Genomic DNA, 24,790 nt, shown 5'->3' with positions numbered 1-24,790 from the left:
AATTTTGAGAATGAAGGAAAATGACGACAGCAACACGGAGGATGCAATAAGTTGACGGCCACTCTAACTCAGAAATTCCACGTGCTCCAATGACACATAAACATACTATCCTGTAATGAGCCAAAACCAGTATTAATCATATCACCACGCGTGAAAGTAAAACTTTTTTTTTTGTCAACGAGACGTAATCATTATGTTTGATCAGTCTGCCCCTCACATTCACTTTTTCGGGTGCGCGCCGTGTGATCAATCTCGGAATGTGATGCGGTTCAATTCATTGCTGTTAGATTGTTTGTGGTGCCCTTTTTTCATTCATGAAACGTGAGGAAACTACGCGAACTTAGAGCCGTGATCTGTGATCAGCCATGATATGGACTATAGATTAAAAGATGACGCCGGTAGTCTTTCGTAATCCTCGTGATAGAATCTTTGTAACTGATTGCGTATTGCTGGTAATGATTAAGTCAGATGATTTATGAGTTGGAACAATAAAGTGTTAAACATTGTTTGTATTCCAATAAATAATCCAGTCATTTTTAATCGAATGAATCGTGAAATCATGCGAAATCTTCCGGTAGTGTTCTATTTGCACGAATAGATTTCAATAAAAAAATACAGTGATACATGGGTGCAGAATATATAAAACGGTTTGGAATCAGAAATTGAAGAATTCAGGAGAAAAAATGTCTTGAAATGTCTCCAGTCTTGAACCCTTCAAATTGGAATTACTATTCCGTGCATGAACAAAAAGCAGCGGTTGATAAGTTCTACAATTTTGATGAGTTGGCACTTAACTCCTCGGGTGCACCTTAGTTCACAATGAGGAGTCTTTCGTACCAGAGCTAAGCAGACCTAAGATCGTGTAACGTTTATGCTATGTGCAACGCTATGGAAAACCACAAGCTACTGATGTTACAATCTCAGTGTCATTTTTAAAATTCTCAGGTGCCGTATTATTATTTTTTGTGTAACGCAAAGGGCTGTGTCACTGATTTTTTCATAATATGGCTACGGTAAAGTGCATTCGAGAAGAAAAATTTGATTCATGCGAATACACAATGGCCTGAAACCGTACGATTTTTCAAAATTTCCGGTCGTTCGAAAGATATGAAGGAATCCCCTTCATCGCTCGTTAATTTATTATACTAAATAGATGCCGATTTACATCTTGCTTATGATGTTTATTTTTTATTATATATGATTATGATAAGATGATAGATAGATAGAAAATGATTTGAGCTTAGAATCGTATTAAAGTCTGTTCCATTTAGAGTTAGGACTGATGGCTTGCTAAATCATTAACTTGCGAGTGAACTTATCTGCGAAGACAAATATGATCTTATTCCGAAAATCCCCTTTACTTTTACGTTAAGCCAGGATTATTTCCCGTAGTTCCCGGTCATATGTTCCATTTCTATGTTTGGTTGGCTTTGCGCGATCCAACGTCAATGTTTTCCGGGAACGTTCAAGCATGGTATTTACAGTCGATTTCGAGAATATGATAGCCTTGGCGATCTTTCCTCTTGACCACGTTGGGCGTGGTCATCGTAAATTTGCAGAATTTTATCACGTCTCTCGCTTTGCATTTTCGACAACTTTTCAACGCGTGCATTAATGATATTTTTGCCACTAAGTAAGCAATCCTTCTAGATAAAAACGCTGTCTAATTTTCTTGGGTTTGTCTAAATTTTTCTATCGACTATCAAAAATATTAGGTCGGGGAAAAATAAATTCATTATTTTTGGGTGAAATTCAAAACTTTTTTTTAATGTTCTTCGAATTGTCCGATTTGGGTCAAATATGCACCGTTTTGTTGCAAAATGTATAGCCTTTCTAAAGGTAGCTTCATGATGCCTCTCTCATAGCAGGCTTGGTCCTTATTGGCGAAAAGTTCTAGTAAACGATTTTTGCAGCCTTCTCTTGATCACAATTTCTTATCAATCAGGAAGACATTCCAATCAAGCTCCCGGAATCTTCGGCGAGTCACTATAGGTATGCGTTGTCCTGATTTCAGAATTCACAATTTCAGTGGTATTTTTTGTATTTGTATTTCTTTGTATTTGCCAACAGATGATTTCCATCCCAATGACATTAGTACTTAAACTAACTTAAACTAACAACACAATTTTTTAAACTGACAACACCGTAAGCTAACAAAAAAAAACGTCTAAATTCGCGCTTATTCGATTCTTGTGACACATTGAAATCAAATACAAAGTAACACTTATTGAAAACACGACACATACTCCGCACTGGTTCATGTAGGCCATAGTTCGTTCTAGCATGAGGTATGATGAGAAATGAGTGTGATCGTAGATGACGACGACGGGTATTAATGTGCAGCATACTGAGCAGTATAGGACAATCGATATTGCCCTGCAAGAGATTTGCAACGAAGCATGCTTTCGTTACTTTGCGTCTCGCGTCCAATAGTTCCAGGTTGATGAGCTTACATCGGCTTGTGTAGCTTGGCAAATTCAAAGGATCCCTCCAGCTGAGGTGACGAAGTGCAAACCTGATGAATTTCCTTTGAACAGATTCAATGCGTTGTGTTCCATTTTGGTAGTGCGGTGACCAAGCAATGGATAAGTATTCCAGGATAGGACGCACAATTGAACAATATAAGGCTTTTAGGCAGTAAACGTCCTTAAATTTTTTGGCAAAGCGAAAAAGAAACCCCAATTGCGAAGTGGCTTTAGATACAGCATATGTGACGTGATCTTTAAAACTCATTTTAGCGTCGATCAGAATCCCCAAATCCTTGACTGTTGATTCGCGTTTGAGTTGTACGCCTGCCAATGTGTAGTCAAAGCAGAAGAGTGTGTGTTTACGCCCGAATGAAATAACGGAGCATTTCGACACGTTAAGCGACATACGGTTCGTTAGACACCATTCGGCAAAAGCTTCCAATTGTTGTTGCAGGAATAATGCGTCTCGCGGTTGCTGTATGACGTAGTAGAGCTTCAGGTCATCGGCATACGAGAGTTTCAGACATTTCATAGTGAAGTTGACATCGTTCATGTACAGCAGGAACAAAAATGGTCCTAGGTGACTGCCCTGCGGAACACCAGACCAAACCGGAAACGGTGATGAAACATGATCTCCAATTTTGACTGCCATGCTACGACCAGTGAGATACGATCGGATCCAGATGACCATTTGGTTACTCATTCCAAGTTTGTCAAATTTAGCTACTGCTATTCGATGATTCATCTTATCAAACGCTGCGGATAAGTCGGTGTAGATAGCGTCTACTTGTAGTCCATTCTCAATTTGATGTATCACGAACGAGGTGAAGCACGTCAAGTTAGTGGTCGTGGAACGCTTAGGCATAAATCCGTGTTGTTCCAATGAGATATACTGTGAACACCTTTGCATTAACGCCTGAAGCACGATCAGCTCAAACAACTTCGAGGTGGCACATAATGCAGCAATACCTCGATAGTTCGAAACGCTCCGTTTGCATCCTTTCTTATATACTGGAAAAACATACGACTCTTTCCAGCATCTCGGGAATACACCGGAAGATAAGGACAGATTGAACATTGTCGCTAGAGGTGACGCAAGTGTGTCTACACAACCTTTCAAGACGAGTGATGGAATGCCGTCCGGACCACATCCTGTGGAGGTTTTCATGTTCTTAGTTGCTGCAATTACCATATCGTCAGTGATAACAAAATCCAGCTCAGAAGCAAGAAGTCGAGGTACGTTTCTGGTAGAAGCAGCAACATCCTGCGGATCGATGTGTTCATTGACAAACACATTACTGAACTGAGAGCGAAACAGGTCAGCGATGTCGGTAGTCGTATCAGCTTCCAATAAACCGTTGGTCAACGTAGATGGTAGACCGGATTCCTTACGTTGGTCTTTGACGTAACGCCAAAATCCTTTAGGATTTACCTTAAGGCGTCTCTGCAGACGGTCTTGATAAGCACTGAAGAGACGATTATTGAGCTGTTTATACTCAGCATTCGTCTTTAGATATTTCGCTCTTGTTGAGTCCGTACGGTGCTTGCTGAACTGTCTTAAAGCAGACTGCTTCACTCTTTTAAGATACTTCAGGGCACCATTTGACCAGGCAGGCTTGGTATCCTCACGTTTCGTCTTCAATGGAACAAACTGATCGATTGCATACAGCAGAATACTCGACATGATCGATGCAGCGAGGTTAGCGTCACAGCCTTGAAAAACATCTATCCACTCGATTTGTGCGAGGAAATTGTTCATCGCGGTAAAATCAGTTTTACTGAAATCGTACGAAACACTTTCAGAAGCATCGTGAAATTGTCGGAAAGGTTTCAAATTGAGATTCACCAGTATAGGAGGATGATGTCGCACTATTTTAACAAGTGGTGATGGTCCTTGCATGACTGTACAGTGCTCACATAGTTCTTCGTTGACGAAGCACAGATCAAGTATGCGATCGTTTTCATTTTTGATTCCTATCATTTGCCTCAGTCCAGCGGTGCAATAGGAATCAAGCAGTTCTTGTGATGTCAAGCAGATCGAGGTTTGAGAAGAAACCGGGTAGAGAAAACCATGCGAGTTATGCTGCCAAGAGATTGAGCTCAAGTTGAAGTCGCCCAGGATCATAATGTTGTCTCTCGGTTCTAGTTGTGAAACAACCCAATAGAGAGAGTCAAGATGTTGGTTGATCAAAGGTCCATCGTTTACCCTATCAGGAGGCATGTAAACTACGCACAGGTAAAGTGTAGCGTCCAAAGTGGTAATAGCGATCCACAGATGCTCTACCGTCGAGCAACTCGGAGGATTGAGCGTAAGGGATTTGATCCTTGAGTGAACAGCCAACAATACACCACCTCCCGTGCGTTTGTTACTATTGAGCGACGAACGATCCTGCCTGTAGACGGAGTAAGAGTTGTCGTACAGCTGACTTGATGCAGTGTTTCCATTGAGCCAGGTTTCGGAAAAGACGTAAATGTCGTAGGAGCTCAGAGCCAATTGGTACTCTACGAGAGAGCTGTTGATACCACCAACGTTTTGGTAGTAAATTAAGATATCCGAGGAATCAGGACTGCTATTTGTTGTTGCTCATTTCTGTGGGGTGAGTAGACATCAGCACAAGGTTTGCCGTTCCTTATGGAGTACTTGCCATGGGAGGCAGATCGGAAGACCCCTTCGTCAACACTATACTCAGGGCCGGGACGACTTGAAGGACAAGAGTGAAGGTACTGTGGCTGTTCGAAGATAGTTGGCACGACTGAGCAAGGTGATTCAGGGACTTCCTTACTGCTTTGTGTCGAGCGTCCCGGGTCGGATGATGGTGTTCTTCCAAGATGAAGAGACATTCTGAGGTGACATCTGTTTTCTGTTTCGCAGTCCTGCTGGGTGAACCCATCAATTACCAAGTAAATACTTGCAATGAAAGACAGTTCGGAAGACCTCTTCGTCAACGCTATACTCAGGGCCGGGACGACTTGAAGGACAAGAGCGAAGGTACGGTGGCTGTTCGAAGGTAATTGGCACGACAGAGCAAGGTGATTCAGAGGCTTCCTTACTGCTTTGTGCTCTACGTCCCGTGTCGGATAACGGTGTTCCTTCGAGATGATGAGGCGACGATACGTAGAAAGTTAGTTGCTATGTAGAGTAATCAACCATCTTGTTACGTCTGTCTCGCTGGCTGATGTAAACCGGGCATTCGCTACTCCAGGCAGAGTGCTCAACGTCAATATTTAGCTTTCGTTCTACTCGTATTTTTTCGCAGTTAGCGCATTTTTCTGTACGAGATTTACACTCTTTCACTTGATGGTTTCCACTGCATATAGGGCAAGTCACAATTTCTGCCTTGCAGTCGGCCATCTTGTGATTAAACCCACAACACTTGTAACACCTAGTGACCTGAAGCCCATCTAAAACACAACAACGATTCCAACCGCAGTTTAATTTCCCAACATTCATAACTTAAAAAAATGTGTCTGCGTCGAGCTCGACAATCGCACTATAGTTATCATATCGCTACTTCTCATTGCAATATGTTTTACGAAGTTTGAAGTGTTTCAGACTAGTGAGAGCATCGTTCTGACTAACAAGTTTTTGCTTCAGTTAATCTTCATCAAGTTTGTCACTCATTCCGATTATTTTGATTGTGGGTTTCATACACTCCCTAACTTTCACCTCAAATTGACCCCCCAGTTGCTTGTCGATGTTTTCTTCAAGCAGTTTGATTGATGATTCGGTTTCGGTTTCTTTACACGTTCTGTTTCAGTTACTTTTATATTTTTTTTTAGCACATTCGCGAAGCTCGTTTTTGGGGTCTCGATCATATTTTCTTTATCCACTACGGATTCAATTCGTCTTTTCTTTGCAGCAGAACGTGTAACTACTCCACGAGTTACATCATCGTTAATCTCAACAGCAATATTAGACATTTTATTCACTCGCACTAATTCGTTTCTTATAATTTGCTTCACCTTGTCTTCGAAGTTTTTGGCAAGTTCAATCACGCACAAAAATTCATCCAATTTTTTGACAATATCACCCAACAGTTTCTCACTGTGCCTATCGTCATAATCATTCAGCGCTAAACACGCGTCGCACACAAACATCGCATTAGGAAGCTTTTTTAACACTTCTATATCCTCCGCTGTCGCGCCGGGTAAGCAACCGACGTGGATAGAAAGCTTACACTTCCCAAAACACTCAACACACGCATCTTGTTCGGCAATAGGCACAGCGCACTGAGCGCACGGTTGTGTGTAACATTGTCTCTCGCTCTTTTCTCCCGTGTCCATATCTTCGTGCATCGCAATTGTATCCAAAAAACAAAAACAGTGCGGGACTATACTTAGCTTCGATGAACACAGAATAAATTGGGCGATTAACCGCAGTGTAGCACAATGAACAAATAAACTTGATTTTTCTCTAAGAGAATTTATAAACTCGCTTCAAGCACATTAAAACTTGGTCATAGATATGGGACGGAAACAGTTAAAAAACACAAATTCGCGTCAACAAAAAAAGTACACATCCACTTGTGTTGAACGAAATTCAATCGAAATTCAATATTGCTTGCATTTTCGCCTTTATCAAAGAAAAAGTGTAAATTTTCTCTTTCTTGACTTCCATTGTTAACACCTTGTAACTCACAACTGAATGGAACAATAAAAAACAGCAAAATATGTTTTTAGTGTGAAATATGACCTTCACAACGAACATAAACTTGAAATTGTATGATGAATATTGGGCAATATATCGATCACAACAGCTAGCTATCGAGAGAATAATGGATTACTTTTCCCCAACCTAATATTTCTAGAACTGTACAAAACGTTAACATAAGTGCGTGATCAATTGATATTTTTATTTTGAAGAAGACCATATCAATTTTGTCGAATAAACCTGTAATTTGTTTATTCTGAATATTTTCTGGGATCTTTGTGACCAAAACGGAACAATATATGTTATTTAAATCAAATTATTATCGAGGTGTTCATATTACAACTTACTAATAAGAATATGCTATTTATGGAACATTTCTTGGGTTTTTGTGATATGTCGGATAGGTTATTTATACATACACTTCAATGCGAAGAATTAGTTGAAAAATCAAGATGATTTCCGAGTTGTAATATGTATTGATGTCGATTAATTAGAAGCTTCCGAAAAGGTCTTCGTAGCTTTATTGGTTGCGCGTTTGATTACTAAGCGATCGATCGTGAGTTCATAACTTAGGGCCTTCAATTGATTATATTTGTGTTGTTATAGAACAACTACGTCCTCGCAACAAACATCAATGATGGAGATCGATTCAAGGTCAGAGTCCTAGCATCTCTTCATCCATACAAGCTGTGCTACTTGCAACAAGAAACAATGTTGATATTAAATCATCATATCAACTGTCTCCGTTGTCTCCGTCTTACTGAATAATGCAACAGAAGCCATACTCTTACGCCTAAATGGCTACTGTGTAATTTACCATATGTATAGATACCATAAACATGTACACGATTAAATCCGGCTTTGTTATAGCTTAAATATAGTGATATTTGCCGTTACAAAAAAGGATTATCGTAATGGGACGTACTGTAGTTCAGTGAAATAAATAGCCCAACTGTGAACATTCGAACAATAGGAATATTCTCACGTCGAGAAAAAAAGAGCGACATGTGTATCGATAAGATACGAATACTCTTACGCTTAAAAATGACTATTGTGTAATTTACAACAAAATTATCGTAAGATAAAAATGTACAAATATAAAATAAGCACGTATTACAGCTTTTCGTATAGTTTGCCAAATACACGGCCTAGACCGAGATAGATATAGATTCTCATTTCTTCTTCTTCAATGGCACTAACGTTCCTAGAGGAACTTTGCCGTCTCAACGTAGTATTACTTGCGTCGTTTTTATTAGTACTTAGTTGAGATTTCTATGCCAAATAACACGCCTTGAATGCATTCTGAGAGGCAAGCTCTAGAATACGCGTGATCACAGTGCAAGTCGGAGGAAATTTCTTTGACGAAAAATTCCCCCGACCAGAACGGGAATCGAACCCGAACACCCGGCATGTTAGTTATGACGCTAACCACTCGGCCAAGGGAGCACAAGGGATTCTCATTTATGCTCTCTTTTTTTCTCTTAGAAAACACTTTCCGCTCTTATGCAACAGCACCGGTAGCTATGCGAATAGCGTGGTCGTGTTAAATAGCCTTGCATTCCATCTGACCTTGGTTCGATCCCGGTTGATATCGCATTGATTTTTTTATGGCACAATCCCGAAAGAGATGAAAAAAGAGAAAAAAAGGAAACGTCTGCTCCCATACATACATATATTTTAAAGCTTTTGAAACAGCTCATCAATTGCTCATTTAACCCTTCAGCACACGAAAAAGCATTATTTTTGCCAACGCTAGTTTGGGTGTAGTGTGGTGACGCAGTTCAAACGGTGGCCAAGCCTGGGCTAACGGCCAGGAAGGTTCTACTGTGTATTTGGTAGAACTTAAAACAAATCATTTATTATGAGTTGCTTCCGTATGGCTGAACACTAAATTCCGATCTCTACTGTCAAGAATTGGACCGTTTGGAGCTGGCGATTGACCAGAAACGAGGTGTTGTGTTCCATCAGGACTACGCAAGATCACAGGTGTCTTTTTTCTGTTAATAATGATATCTTTGCTGCCAATGCTAAATCCTAGCTATGCGACCTCACGTAGTTGATAACATCCGTACTTCTCACGTTAACGGTCATGAGTTCAACTCTCACTCCCGACATTCTTCCATCGGAATGGAAACCAAAAAAAGTCACAATAATAGAGCAAAACGCTTGTTTGGGTGTACTAGAAGCGAATGAAGATGAATATCCTGAAGTATTATCTAGATCATAATCATCATAATTAAGAACATTACCGCATCGAAATGCTATGAATAACAACGCTGTTTCGTAGTCTTCTATATTGAACACGGTCGGCCTCATTTTTAGTTGTCTTCCAAGAAGAATAAACATTGTCACTTTCCCCCATAGATTGTATGATTTCTTTATTGAAACATGGATTCTTTTTAGGTCCGCAGACACAAAATGGGAAATGAAATTAAGTTGCTGCTACATTTGGATATATTATATATAACTTCCAATCGATTGAAAAAAGAGCAGCAGTGAGTAAATCATTATCAATGTTAAAATAATCTCGATAGTATTCAGTTTCGTTGTACTGGTTTGATTTAAGGATTTTTATAGAAGCAAAAATTATATAATGTTTAGAAAATTGTGGAAATTTAACACTAGAACTACCGACCGGTCGAAATTATCAGTTGTAACAATTGTTCACAAGATTTAGTTTTGAAATTTTATTTCATGTTTTTTATTCATGTTATGACTTTTACTAAATTCATGTATTTAATAATAATTGATGCTCCTAATACTAAAACTGCTTAGAAATTACGTCAATCGTCCACTATAGTGGTAGCCAATCGATTTTTTCTGAATCATTTACTGCTTTTAAATAAAAAAATTCTACTATAAAAATTCCCAAATACGGCAGTGTCAGGTTCATTATACAATACTTCAGAGTAACTATTTATAGGAGGATTATAGGGAATACCAAACAAAAGTTTGTTTTGTTATAAGGAAACTTCGATAAAAAAATACTCTGTCAAATCAATATCATCAATATCAGGCCCGCGATTCAGATTGGAATATTACATTACAAGTAATGCTATTCCTGAAGTAAATGAAAATTCCTCTTCCTCTATATTTTCTATCGTTCCTTATTAACTTATGCCTCTTCAATAGTCCTACTTTCGATTTCTTCTGGGGAGATTCAGAATTTTGGAATTGAATGAATTTAACTGTAAAAAAGTCTTTGAAAACGAAACCTTTCCACCAAAAGAACTACTAAAATGAGCTGCGTATATCTTTTTGCATGAACTTTCCTTAAACCGGATACAAGTAAATGTTATGCAACCGTTTGCCCTAATTTTGCGCCTGATTTAAACCTTTTACTGACTCATTTAAACTGCTAGTCGATATCGATTATTATCGAAATTCGTGCGAAAATCATTCCAAACTTGGTTATTCCAATACAGAATGGATCACGCCCGGATACAACACGTTATACTAATTCACGATTGCAGAAAACGGAAATTGTCGCATTTTTTTCGTACCACTCAAAATTTCGCATTCGATGCGTTTTTTGGCCTAATTGCTGCATGTGGTCACGTTTTTATACTATGTTACTGATTAACAAATTACAATACATATTCTATATTGTTCATCTTCTTCTTCTTAAATGATACTAACGTTCCTAGAGGAACTTCGCCGTTTCAACGTAGTATTCCTTGCGTCATTTTTACTAGTACTTAGTTGAGATTTATATGCCAAATGACACGCCTTGAATGCATTCTAAGTGGCAAGCTCTAGAATACGCGCGACTACAGTGCAAGTTGGAGGAAATTTCTTTGACGAAAAATTCCCCCGACCAGAACGGAAATCGAACCCGAACCCCCGGCATGTTAGGTGTGACGCTAACCATTCGGCCACGGGAGCACAATATATTGCTCATAGACTGTTGAATTAGTATCGCTTCCTCCTTTCGGAGATCTGCAAAACAAACTAACAACATCTGCGATGCGTTGTGGCAAATTTCGTGAACACCGTTGTAATCGAAGTGCCCAAGCTATACCGGAGTGAAAATAGGCATTGGATATGCCTCCTCTCATCACCTCATCATCGAGTGCAGTAAAAAAAACAAGCTCTATAATTTATTCAGTCATGCTTTGCAGTAGCGGCAAATACAACGGACTTGTAGAGTGTTGCGTTGCGAATTCGCTCAAATTGAGCTGGGCTGCTGTCTGGTCAACGCTTATGGTTTTGTTGTTTTTTTCTGCATGGTGAGATTGTTCCCGGGAAGTGAGAAGCCGCTAAAATGGGAGCCACAACTGTCCGTGAACGACTTCATTAGGCATTGTTTGTTTCTGTGCGCGGTTTGTTGAAATATAGAGTTTCGATTATTGGGTGTCAAATCTTTGCCACTGCGCATCAAAAGATGCTGGTTTCCGGTACATTTAGTACATCTTCATGAAGTAAATAACAGTTTTTTTTTCAGTAGACGCCGATTCCGTAATTGAAATAGCACACGTTTACATAATCCACTGCTGCCGGTAATTTTTCACGTACATTAAGAATGCACGATGTCAAAATACCCGTCTATAGAGTGTAAGCAGCTATGGTACGCGATTGGTAACACTGTATGAGGAGTGCAGCCAACGACGCGATTTTCCTCGGAAGGCCATGCGCGTCAGGTGTGTTATTGTCGAGCGAAACCACCATTGCCCGTGAAGGAGATGGAGGAAAAAACCGAGCAATACATTGCCGCAGGCTTATGGTAGCATGTCACTTGACTGACCCAGTATTAAGTTATCAAACATAGCGGTAACGGTTAGCAGCAAACAGGCACTCAAGTGTTGTCTACTTCAATATTAAACACTTACTTTTTGTATGGCATTTCACATCATTCGTTTTGTTTTTTTTCCCTGTGTAATCCCGGAACGGCTTTCGAGATATGCGCCAATAGATCCAACAACACTACCAAATACTTTGAAGATACACAAATATTTCAGTGGCCTCAAGCGACGAACCTCTTCAATCTAGAAATCACTTCGAACGCAACGTTGTTTCGCTGATCCAAAAACACGAACATTACTGTTTATGTTTGACAATCTCCTGCTAATTCACACTTGTTTCCATTTACATAAACACCCCACACAATCGGTCTGAATTGATGAAGTAGATATTGTGTACTTTTTCCAACGGTTTAATAACTTCCCGTCTCTCAGTTGAGCAACACGAAAAACCCTTCAAGCAGTTCTTCCATGCGTTGCAAAAGAGCTTATAACTCCACAGCAAAAAAAAACAGAGCAGAAAATAACAAGTACAACAACAACAGCTTACAGCTTCTCTGCAGAGATGGCCAATGGCTATGCCGCAATTTGCAACTCTCAAAGAATGTCACCGCTTTTACCGATCGAGGAAAGTAAAATCAATCTCGAACCACTACCATCACACTGCACTGGTTTGGATGGGCTACTGCTTCCTAATTTTCTCCTTGCGTTTTTGTTTTCCTCTTTTTTTGTATTCTTCACCACTATCACACTAAACAACGCGAGCGCGAGCGGGAGAAGTTGTCGTTAGGAACGGTGGAAGGGGAAAGGGATTTTCCCTGACATAAGCTAAATTTCCAATCGACAATCGGTGGCTGTAAACAAATTAAAACCACGACGAAAACAGTTGTTGTGACGTCGAAACCTAGCGACCGCATCCGGCGCAGTTCCGGCCTTGCAAGGAGGTCTGATCGCGGCTCATGTTCAAAGAACACTGACAGGTTTGCGCGAGTTTGAATCGCCTCGCCCAAGATCGCGTTCAAATCAGCTCCGCTAGCTGCTACTTGCAAACAAACCGTCGGAGATGGAGAGAGTGTTCCGCGAGCGCGGAAAAAAAACCTAAACAGAGTAAAAAAGCGTTATGACTGGAACTCGTCTTGCTGCGGGGGAAAATCGGGATCGGAAAAAGCCGTCGGTGTTGAGGAGATCAGACCATGAGTTGATACGAACGGAAAATGCGCCATATGAAATGTGGGTAAATGTGCGTAGCTCACTTCGGTAGTTTTGTATTATAGAAGTTAAGTTAAACTTTCATCTACACAGACTCTATAGTATTTAATTTCACTAAATTAAAAAAAATGAGGTCTTCTTCTTCTTCTTCAATGGCACTAACGTTCCTAGAGGAACTTCGCCGTTTCAACGTAGTATTACTTGCGTCATTTTTATTAGTACTTAGTTGAGATTTCTATGCCAAATAATACGCCTTGAATGCATTCTGAATGGCAAGCTCTAGAATACGCGTGATCACAGTGCAAGTCGGAGGAAATTTCTTTGACGAAAAATTCCCCCGACCAGAACGGGAATCGAACCCGAACACCCGGCATGTTAGTTATGACGCTAACCACTCGGCCACGGGAGCACAATGCTAATGAGCCTAAATAATAAATATACAAATTGGATAAAAAAAATGAATTTTTCGATTTTATTTTTAAACTATATCACGCAACTAGTTCTCAACATGTGTTTGTACTTCATAAGGCACCCATGTAAGATACACACTAGGGTGCCAATAAATGTGGTCATCTCTAATTTCAAAAAGTTACACCATAAAAAATTTTCACCACCTCGAAAAAACGCCCTATGCCAAATATCAGCCCAATCGGACTTAAGGGAGACTGGCGCAAAGCGGTCAAAGTTTGAGTTTTTTTGAAAACCTCGTTTTCCGGTGATTTTTCGGTTTTAGCGAAACTCAAATTTTAACGTCTACAATACTAATAAATCAAGTTTGAATGAGCTAATATTTCGCATGGGGTATATTATCGGGCAAATCAACATTTCACAACATGTTCCGAATGAAAAGCCGAGATAACTATTTTTACTGGCACTTAAAACAATACGTTTCGTCTCGTATTCCGAAAAAAGAAGTTCCAGAGTGTTGATTTTTGACAATTTTTCATTTCGAGATGACACTAGATCTCGACGTTTCATGCAATTTCAAGACATTTGGCATCAAATTTTTTTTTCGAAAACCCCTATTTCCTTTACTTCCCCCTTGAGTGGTTTTTCGATTTTCAAAAAACTCAAACTTTGACCGCTTTGTGTCACTCTCCCTTAACCACTTGAGTGCGGAGCAAATTTTGTCAGCATATGTCAAAAATGCGGATGAGTTTGGGTATATTTAAAAAAATACTAAATAGCTTAGTTAACTGATTAGGTCCCAAAAGTTGTATTAATAGGAAAAAAAAACACATAAAAAGTGAGGTTTATAAAATTTACTAACATAAACTCCCTTACCTCTACATAATTTTTTTTTAAAATAATATATTTAAACAATATTTAAACAATTTCATTCAAAATTATGGTTTGCTGCACAAAGCGCGTGGAGTGCTCTTTAAAAAATGTCCCCGAGAGACGAAATCCTACGTTAAGAGGCGCTAAGTCAAAAATAATAACATAGAACAAGAAGAGCGCTATCGCGCTTCCCGCGCTTTTCGCATATAACAAGAGGAGCGCTATCGCACTTGTGGCAGGAAAACTCAAACTCTCATCACCATAGGCACTGCCTGCAAAAATGGCTACTGACATAAAAAGTCGCGATGAAATTCTTTATTTTGGCCCGATCTTCCATCATTTCTGTACTCTAAAGACGTGGTATAGAGCCGATAAGGTCAATGTTGTACAAACATTTCCTTATCTACGCCCAATCTGAATATATTGGGGCTCTGATGAAGCGGACACTTTCTGGAAATCATAGCTTAAAAAAGAAAAAGAACACATCCCTGATTCTAGGATATGATATGTAAAAAATCCCCAGCTCTCAAGAAAAAAATATAAAATAATATAGCGCCCTGGGTCCCGAGACCATGTAAACTGCGAAAAAACAAATACAATCAATAATTACGAAAACAAAATTCAAAGGCCAACTAATTGGCTTTCGTTTGATATGTCGATCATCTGAAACGGTCTAATAGTTCAAAATCTGAGAACTACTATATCGGTTTGACATGAAATGGCTGTATGTTGACATTTCCTAGTAGTGCGTTATATGTATGGGTTAAGACGTTGTTGTATCTTTCACTTTCGATCGTTAGGATGACCATCGACTTTTCCCGAGCCATACAACTTGTTCATTCATATGGGCAAACACATTTGGGGATCGACAGTAACGCTAAAGCTATCTACCAGAAAACTACGGTGATGCAATTTCATTGCATTTTGCTCTCTCCAATATAAAACATAGGCAACATATTCTATTACTCTTGAAAATTCAACAGGATAAACTTCAGTAAATACTATTATTATGCTTATGATTTATGATTTTGACGTAGAACTACGTCTTTCATTAAGGGTGTAAAATCAGAAAACAGGTCACGTTTTTATGAAATAAAGTTAACGTTAATAACTATTTTTGCCGCGAACGGATTTTGGCGATTTACATACTAAACGAATCGGAAATTCCGTAAGATTTGTTTAATATGCCATACATTAGAATCCCCTTGTTAGTAAATGGTTAAAATTTATGAAAACTTTAAGTGTTTCTATTTTCCCATACATTTGTTCTGTCCATTTGAGTGCTTTCCCGAACAGAGCAATCAATAACGAACAACTTATCGACGACCAAGGGAGGGGAAATCGTAGGATTTAAAGTCTCCGTGAACAAAGGAAAAGAAGAAGTATGAAGGGGAATACTTGCCTAGAGTATAAACAGTGGATCTCGCTGAGGCAAACGTTAGAGGCGAATGAACTTCAAAGTTTAAAGCCTCTTAAAAACAAAGAAAGAAGAAGAAGGCAAACTTTCATTCGGCATCGGACTGTTGAGTAATCCAGTTCACTCCAGTTCCAATCCAGCTTCGGCTGCGCTTCGATCTAAGATTGGACCCCACCAGTGGTAATCCAACATGGAAATCGTCGTTTAATTTTTCTGTTCGTTTTTCGCGTTATTCGTATCGTGTGTTCTTCTTTCCGCGTCATAAATTGGACGCTTCGCGTAGTGTGCGATGAGCAAGAAGAAGAGGAAGGCAAGCTCGAGCCCTGCAAAAAACGAACGCATTGCCAGGGGCAATAAAATTTCGAGGTAAGCATCATCTAATGATGCACGCGGTGTTGGTGCAGTGAAAAGCGCTCGCACTGAACCGAGCCTTCGCGAATGTGACACCGCACCGAACAACAGCGAAGTAGGCGATTTCGGCGCGTCGGTCGAAAATGTAAACGCCCATGCAGCAACCAAAATCAAGCTCAATACGCTGGTGGTGAATGCGGTCGCTCTTGACAAACTTATCAGCGAATTCGCATCGATGTGTGTTACAGCAGAGTACAAGTTGTGTGGCATAATTCGGTCTTTTTCCAAGCAGTTAACATTGTTTATTTTCCGTCTTCATAAGGGCTTCGTTTGTGCCTTTGAGAATGCATCAATGCATTAAACCGACGTTATGGCGAAGCAGACGTTAAGGTTGTGCACCAAAAAATTATTTGGGAATACTAAGTATCTTGAATATCTTACTGGAATGTTATAAGTTATTTGGGTTCGCGTGCCAGTCGCAAAACAGCCTTCAACTAGGATTGCATTTGCGCTAATATTGATCGTAATGAAGCATTGCTACTACTTTCGAGGTTGTTATTAACAAAAAGAGTTTATTTCTCTTGTTTAGTCATCAAGAAAGTAAATGTTCTGGAATTTTGTATGTGATTAGGTTTTGCTTGCCATTAGCAAAACTTCCTCCACTAAGGGAGACAGCTGCGCTTATCTCGAGCATAAGAAAGTAATGCAACTCTTTTCGAGGCCAGTAATATTAACAGAAGCGTTTCTTTTGAGAATAGCGCAAAATGATGAGAAATGTTTATATTGCTAGTAGTTTCAAGCCACCAATGTATGGATCTGTATGCATGCTATGGTGAACGCTTGTTTGGCGTTTGGTTTACGCTTAGTTTGTACGAACGATATCTAAAGGTGCGATTCCTATGAGGCAATACTAAATAACATGTAGCATGATATTTGATACTTGCAAGTGTTGTCATTGTTGTTGTTTACATGCGGCGCCAAAGATATATTGATGTAGTTATGAGATATGGAATAATGGTGCTGGTGCAATGGAATAATGGAGCCGAGTCTATGTCAATTTCGAAAAAGGCCACCGGAATAGCCTTCGAGGTAAATTTTCAATGCATTGACATGAAATAAATTGCGACATACGATCAGCTAGTGTGTTGTTTTGCGAGGGCAAGAATGAATCATCAATCAATTATCGTCAACTGATTCTAAAAATCATTTCAGAGATTATTCTACTAAGCAGTTGTTTCTAAAATTTCACAGCATTATAGAATAATATCCGAAGGTATAAACAAGCGACTTATATAAAATAACAGCGTAGTTCTACGTCAACTATGCGGTCGTATCTTGGACACAACCTCCTATAATTTATTTTTCTTTGATTTTATTTAGAAAATTTAGAATTAAGGTTTTGTGCCCCCGTGGTCGAGTGGTTGGCGTCGCACCTAACATGCCGGGAGTGCGGGTTTGATTCCCGTTCTGGTCGGGGAATTTTACGTCATAGAAATTTCCTCCGTTTTGCACTGTGGTCACGCGTATTCTAGAGCTTGCCACTCAGAATGCATTCAAGGGGTGTTATTTGACATAGAAATCTCAACTAAGTACTAATAAAAAAAAATGGCTACGTTGAGACGGCGAAGTTTCCCTAGGAACGTTAGTGCCAATTAAGAAGAATAAGAGAAGAAGAAGATAAAGAATTAAGATTGTATAATTACGGCGAACAGTGGTGTCTCTCTCAGTGCATTTTCTGTAATAACCCAGGCTCGATTTCGACTCCCTCCACCGTTCGTGGCACTTTCTTCTCTCGAACACATTGCCGAAAACATAATTTTCCTGTGGTTACAACTGTAATATTTAGTAGGAAAACGACGTTTTGCATACACTGATCGTCTTCTGCCAGCTACGCGGGGCGGTGCGGGAGTATCAGAAGCGATAATAGCATTAGGCATTTCTTTCCAACAATTGGTCGCATTTATACGGTTGGCCTGTTGGTTTGTTTATGCGCACAGCCCACTGAAAGTTTCCACGCAAACAGAGCGATTTATGTTTCGACTGGATGACGATAGCGAGTGAGTGAGTGAGTGGATGTTGGTGGAAATGTGATTACACGCGCTCGAATGTTTGGGCTCAGGCTTCGACCGTATCGGTGAATGATGGTAACGGCCAACAGAAGATAAAGTTGAGATGGTTGATTACAAAAACAAACTCCGATGGGGGTATGGAGTGACATGACATTCGCCGGGTTGGGTGTCTTGGGCGCGATGTAATATAGCATGGTCAGAAAGGAGCTTCATTGCACGGTACGAGTTGTTCAGCTTATGTAATGTTTTCGGAGTAGCACACTGAACAAAAATAGACAAAGAATGTTCGCCAATTTAAATGAAAATTTATAAATATTTTTCCAAAGAGTTACCTTCAAATTGATTCACAAGAAATGGAAATCCTGCAGCTTTTTGTGAACTATTATTTTAATTCAAATAACCAATATTCTCTTAGAGTGCAAGATATTTATATCAATTTATATTTGAAACTCAAGCATTTCCTGTTTGTTTGACCTCCAATCGTCTTAATTATTATGACACCATCAACGTCACAACACAGATGTTTTGAGGTTAGTTCATTTCGAATCTTCACATGAGTTTGCACAGAAGGCCTCACGTTCGTCTAATGTAATGCCATCGGATTAAATCTGTGCGGGGCGCGGTTTTGATATCTTCGTTACATCACCATTCGCACTTAGTGACTCTAACCGGTCTTTGTGGTCTACTTGGTGATAAAAATGTTAAAATTACCTTCAAAGGTACAAATGGTGGTTTCATGAAGCAGCAATGCATTTCGCGCAGCTCGAGTGTAAAACTGCTATTGAGTTCATGGGTAAGCTCTGAGCGGGGTTATCCGACCACAAACACTCTTGAGAAATACATATTATATATGTGATTCACACAGGGCGAATTGTCATAGTCTTTCCATCCCCTACCCTATGCCCAAGTGTTAAACCACTTACAGACAGCGATGATTTATGTGGTGTTTATCGTTATATTTTTGGCGCCGTTTGGCCACATAGATGTAGTGGTTTTTCGGTCAAACAATACAGTTTATCATGGTCAAAAACTTTTACCGTGAATTTGATCATACCATGCGTTTGGGAAAATTATGTGGATATTTATATTGGGTACCCGAAAAGTATTTTTTTCATTACAAATGAAATAATTTTTTTTGTACATAGAATGAACGCATAAAGATGGGATGTGCATCATTTTGAAGCTTAAAGAATATTTTACGAACAATTTTTTATCTTGGTGTGTGTCAAAAATATCGAGAAGAAATAAAAAATCGATTTATTTCTGTTTCTTTTAAAGATTTTGTGAACTAACACAATTTTTTACCAACTAATTTAATTAGCCTTATCAATCAGCTTTCATTCGACTCATATAACGTTCCTGAAGGAACGTTTAATACAGCGATATTGTAGATTGAATGAAAAATTTCTTCCTCGTCGCTAATGATAAATTGTTCAATAAATAATAATCGCATTGAAAATTGAAAGACAGTTTTGAATTGCAATCAATTCTGTACAAGAATAATTTGTTGCATTAACAAAAAAAAAATCTACATTAAGTGAACGCCATTTACACCGATCTCTCGACTGCGTTTGATAAAATTAACCATGACATTGCGATTGCCAAATTAGAGTTACTTAGCTTCCACGGTTCTCATCCTAATTGGCTTCGCTCATACCTTACCGGTCGATATATGGCAGCTAAAATAGGTGATCATAACTCCGAATCGTTTCCAATATCTTCTGGTGTGAAACAGGGTAGTCACTTAGGACGCATCATCTTTTTACTCTATTTGAACGACGTTCAATTTTCTATTCGTTGCATGAAGCTGTCATACGTCGACGATTTCAAACTGTATTGTTATAAAGGACCGAGGCGACGCTTCATTTCTGCTGCAGCAGTTGAACGTTTTCGCTGATAGGTGTCACAAGAACAGAATGGTGCTAAATGCCTCAAAATGTGCAGTTATCGCGTTCTGCAGAAAAAATCACCAATCTGTTTCGCCTGTTGCCTCACGGATCATATTCTCAATCGCGAGTCAAACATCAAAAACTTGGGCGTCATTCTTGATTCGAAACTAACCTACAAGGATCAGGTTGATTACGTTTCCGCCAATGCCTCAAGTCAACTTGGTTTCATATTTCGGTTCGCCAAAGAATTCAGGAATGTTTCTTGTTTGAAAGCTCTCTACTCATTCTTGGTTCGCTCAACATTGGAGTACTGCTCGGTAGTATGTGCGCTTTTCTACAGTAACGGTGTGAATCCCATCAAATTCATCCAATGGAAATTCGTACGATTTGCTCTTCGTTGGTTACCTTGGAGAGACTGGCTCAATCTTCCAGATTATAAATGCAGATTCATCTCCACGGACCTACAGTTACTAAGCGTTCGCCGCGACGCACAGTGGGGCCGTTCTGAAAAAAAGACGGTCAAAAATCTTTTCTCGTCTTACTTTGCATTGTAAAATGAAAATACATAACTTTGCTGAAGACACTATTAGTGTTAAATGACACCATTGCGATGTACAGAGGTTACAAAGCAAAAATATGTCACTTTTATTCTTTATACTAGCTGACCCGGCAAACTTCGTCCCGCCCAAAATTGTTTTTTTGTTATCAATACCTTCAAACATTCACGTTTTCTTACTAAGCGCAAGTTCATGAGTCCAATCGTAGAACTGTTCATTGATTAATCTTCTAATCGACCACGTTGAATTTACCTTTTACTAAAAAAATCCTGGTACTTCTACCAAAACTCATCATTATAATATCAGATTATTTTAGACACAATTCTCGTTCAAGATTTTTCAAAAACTTGCAAATAACATGTCTCCGTTCTTCTTCTTCTTCAATGGCACTAACGTTCCTAGAGGAACTTCGCCGTCTCAACGTAGTATTACTTGCGTCATTTTTATTAGTACTTAGTTCAGATTTCTATGCCAAATAACACGCCTTGAATGCATTCTGAGTGGCAAGCTCTAGAATACGCGTGATCACAGTGCAAGTCGGAGGAAATTTCTTTGACGAAAAATTCCCCCAACCAGAACGGGAATCGAACCCGAACACCCGGCTTGTTGGTTATGACGCTAACCACTCGGCCAAGGGATCACATGTCTCCGTTACATGGAATAAATTTTTGAAACAGAAAATATGAGAGAATAAAGACAGCCCTAAATCGGACAATTCCTTCCTCGAGTTTTGATTTTATCAACACATTCGGCGATCTATTTTTATTTATATAGATAGAAGAAACATTTATTGCACCCTAAAACCTCCATATGCCACATTTCGTTCCATTTGTTTGATTAATTCTCGAGTAATGTAGAAATTCGTGTTTCATTTGTATGGCAGCCCCCCCTTAGAGAGGGGGGGGGGGGGTCTCAAACTATCACGAAAACCTTCCCCGGCCCCAAAAACCCCTACATATCAATTTTCATTTTGATCGAGTCAGTAGTTTCCGAGTTCATAAGAATCAGATAGACAGACAGACAGACAGAAATCCATTTTTATATATATATATATATATATATATATATATATAGATAGATAGATTATTCAAAAATGTGCACATCTGTGCATCAATACTCGACGTCATTTTGTTCGTCAGAGTTTGGAGTATACGGCAAACTGCTTTTCGAACTCGGGAACTCTCGGGAACATCACTTTTTATACATGTTTTCACAATGCAATATACTCAATATTTTACTCTGTTTTCTTCATACTTTATTTACTATTGATGTTTCTTTGCATTGTATTAATTTATAAATCAATTTTTGATTCTATCTCACTATCAGAGCTCAAATTTGAGTTATTTTGCAGTAGTTTTATTGCAGTTGGTGATAGCAATTGGACTTAGAATGTGTTGGTGTCATTTAACACTAATAGTGTCTTCAGCAAAGTTATGTATTTTCATTTCACCTAAAACTTTGTGGAACATGTTGAGTTGATATAATGTAATTTAGGTATAACATAAGTTAAAAAACTAGTTTTGAGATAGTCTCCCCAGAAAAACAATTGTATCTCTGAAGGACTGATAGATAGATATTATGTATCTTCAGCAAAGTTTCATGAAATATATAGCTCTACAATCTTACTGAAGACATAACTCAACTATGGATTCGCTATCCAACTCTTGACGAGTAAAGTTCAGTGTCGGTATTGTGCGTTGCCACTTTTGCTACTGTGCTATTGGTACGAGTGAAGGTCATTGCTGTCCGCTTTCGACCTGACCTTTTGTGAAGTGGACGAAAGGAACAAAGGAAGCAGCGCTCTTGCAGCGAGCCGGATTGCGGCTGTTGAACTGATTCGGCATAACGGGATCGCCATCGCGTGGCTGTCGCAAACGGGATTCATCATCACGTGGCTGCGTAAGCTATTCTTGCGCTATTGTGTTGTCTCCGTAGCGCGTAGCCTCTGTCTCTCCCTGATTAGGGCAGTAGAGCGCATTATTGGAACAACTTATATATTAAGGTACACATATTTATTATTAATATTATTATTCAATTCATTTGTTCATTGTTTGATATTATTATCATAATTTTTTATTTTTTTTTTGCAATTTTTTTTTTAAGATTATTGTTAAAATCAATAATAATTTAGAAATAAGACAGAAATTTTTGTAAAATGGAGAATAGTGGAGGATCTCCAGAGATGGAGATCTCCGATAATGAATCTCATATAAGATCTGGGAAAAAACATAAACGAGTCCCTCATAAGGAAGATAATTCTTCTGGGGACGAATCCGCTCATCCTACCAAGCCCCCCTCTAAGAAAATTGCAAGCCTCCCTTCTCAACCCACTGTTACTTCCACTCCCCCTCTCCCATCATCGATTTCGCTTCCCCCTTCTGATGCTTCCGATCCAACCCAATCCTCGCCCTCGTCCTCATCCTCATCCTCGTCCTCGTCCTCGTCCTCGTCTTCCCCCTCTGTTGTCTCCGCTCCACGTGTCAGAGTTTATCCAGAAGATGCACCTGGAACTGGCCCTTGGGTTGTTTTCCTCCGGGCAAAACCGAAAGGAAAAAACCTTAACGTGATTCAGATCATGAAAGATCTGGCCAGATACACTTCTGTATCTGAAATTCGCAGGGTTAGACCGAACAAATTGCGAGTTGTCGTGAATGAACGGAAACACGCAAACGAGATTGTTGCTGATCAACATTTCACTCTCGAATATCGAACATTTATACCCTCCCATAACGTAGAAATTGAGGGGGTGATAACTGAAACGGGTCTGACGAGCGAACAAATAAAAGCAGAAGGAAAAGGCAAGTTCAAGAAGCTCCCCTCAATGGAAGTGAAAATCTTGGACTGTCGCCAACTCGGGAAACTTTCCCATGATGGGGACCAAACTAAATTTACGCCGTCCGACTCGTTTCGAGTCACCTTTGCTGGTGCCGCCCTCCCTGACTACGTTATGGTGGACAAATTGAGACTACCTGTGCGACTCTTCGTGCCAAAGCCCATGACTTGCAACAAATGCAAGTCAGTTGGTCACACTTCGGATTATTGTGCCAACAAGGAGCGCTGTGCCACTTGCGGAGAGCAACATGAGGGGAAATCCTGCAGTGCGACTGAGCATAAATGTCCATATTGCGGGGGATCCCCACACGAGCTCTCAGTTTGTGAAAATTACAAGAGTCGCTGGGAGAAACAGAAGCGCTCTTTGAAGGAACGCTCGAAACGCACTTTTGCGGATATTTTAAAGGGCGCTTCTCCACTGGCCCAACAACAACAACCAATCAACACACAAAATGTCTTCGCCACGTTGCCCGTTGACGAAATAGAAGCGGACACAGCTAACGGGGGCACACCGTTCATTTTCCAAGGGAATGCCCGGCGCAAAAATGTGACCACTCCCAAAGTTCAAAGACAAGCCCCTCCGGTGATACCCCCTGTTAGCATGCCTAAAAAATCGAGTGCAGCGGACAAGCAAAATCAGGTTCCTCCTGGTTTCCGTGGGAATAATTCACCTTCGAATGGCCCAGCATTCGAGGGGACATCAAAAACCCCAACTGTCCTTGTTATTCCGTCCAGTTCAACTTCCCAATCGGGATTTATAAAGTTGTCTGACCTTTTGGACCAAATCTTCAAGTGTTTTAATGTTTCCGACTCCATCAGAACCCTTGTCATCTCAATGCTTCCAGTATTAAAGACAATTTTGCAACAATTGATGCATACATGGCCCCTCCTTGCAATGATTATCTCTCTTGATGTCTAATTCAAATAGAGAGGTCGGAGATATCACTGTTTTACAGTGGAATTGTCGTAGTCTTACCCCTAAATTGGATACATTCAAAATTTTAATTCATAACTACAATTGTGATGTTTTTGCTCTGTCCGAAACTTGGCTTTCTTCGCGAGATGATATCTCTTTCCACGATTTTAATATTATACGCTTGGACCGTGATGATAGATACGGAGGGGTGCTTTTGGGGATCAATAAGTGCCACACATTTTTTAGAATTGACCTTCCACCTATTGGAGGGATCGAAGCTGTTGCTTGTCATGCAAACATCAGAGGCAAAGACCTCTGTATTGTCAGCTTGTATTGGCCTCCGAGAGCTGCGGTTAGCCGCAAACAACTTGATGACATGTGCTCACTCCTTCCTGAGCCACGATTGATCTT

General features: G+C 39.7%; 1 protein-coding gene across 3 annotated transcripts in view; it reads right to left on the bottom strand.

The window, feature by feature from the left end:
- Positions 1–24,790, bottom strand: part of LOC129777071 (uncharacterized) — a 183,357-nt gene that overhangs the window by 124,683 nt on the left and 33,884 nt on the right. Inside the window, exon 1 of one of the 3 annotated variants that reach the window (XM_055783135.1) lies at positions 11,949–12,815. The exons of 1 other annotated variant lie outside the window; for it this stretch is intronic. The gene's annotated coding sequence lies outside the window, so the exon portion shown is untranslated. Of the gene's footprint in view, positions 1–11,948; positions 12,816–24,790 lie in introns of those variants that run through there. One more of the 3 variants, XM_055783136.1, reaches the window with a different exon arrangement.

This window comes from Toxorhynchites rutilus, chromosome 3 (assembly GCF_029784135.1).
Source record: "Toxorhynchites rutilus septentrionalis strain SRP chromosome 3, ASM2978413v1, whole genome shotgun sequence".
Taxonomy (NCBI): domain Eukaryota; kingdom Metazoa; phylum Arthropoda; class Insecta; order Diptera; family Culicidae; genus Toxorhynchites; species Toxorhynchites rutilus.
This window is presented reverse-complemented; position numbering and strand designations above follow the sequence as displayed.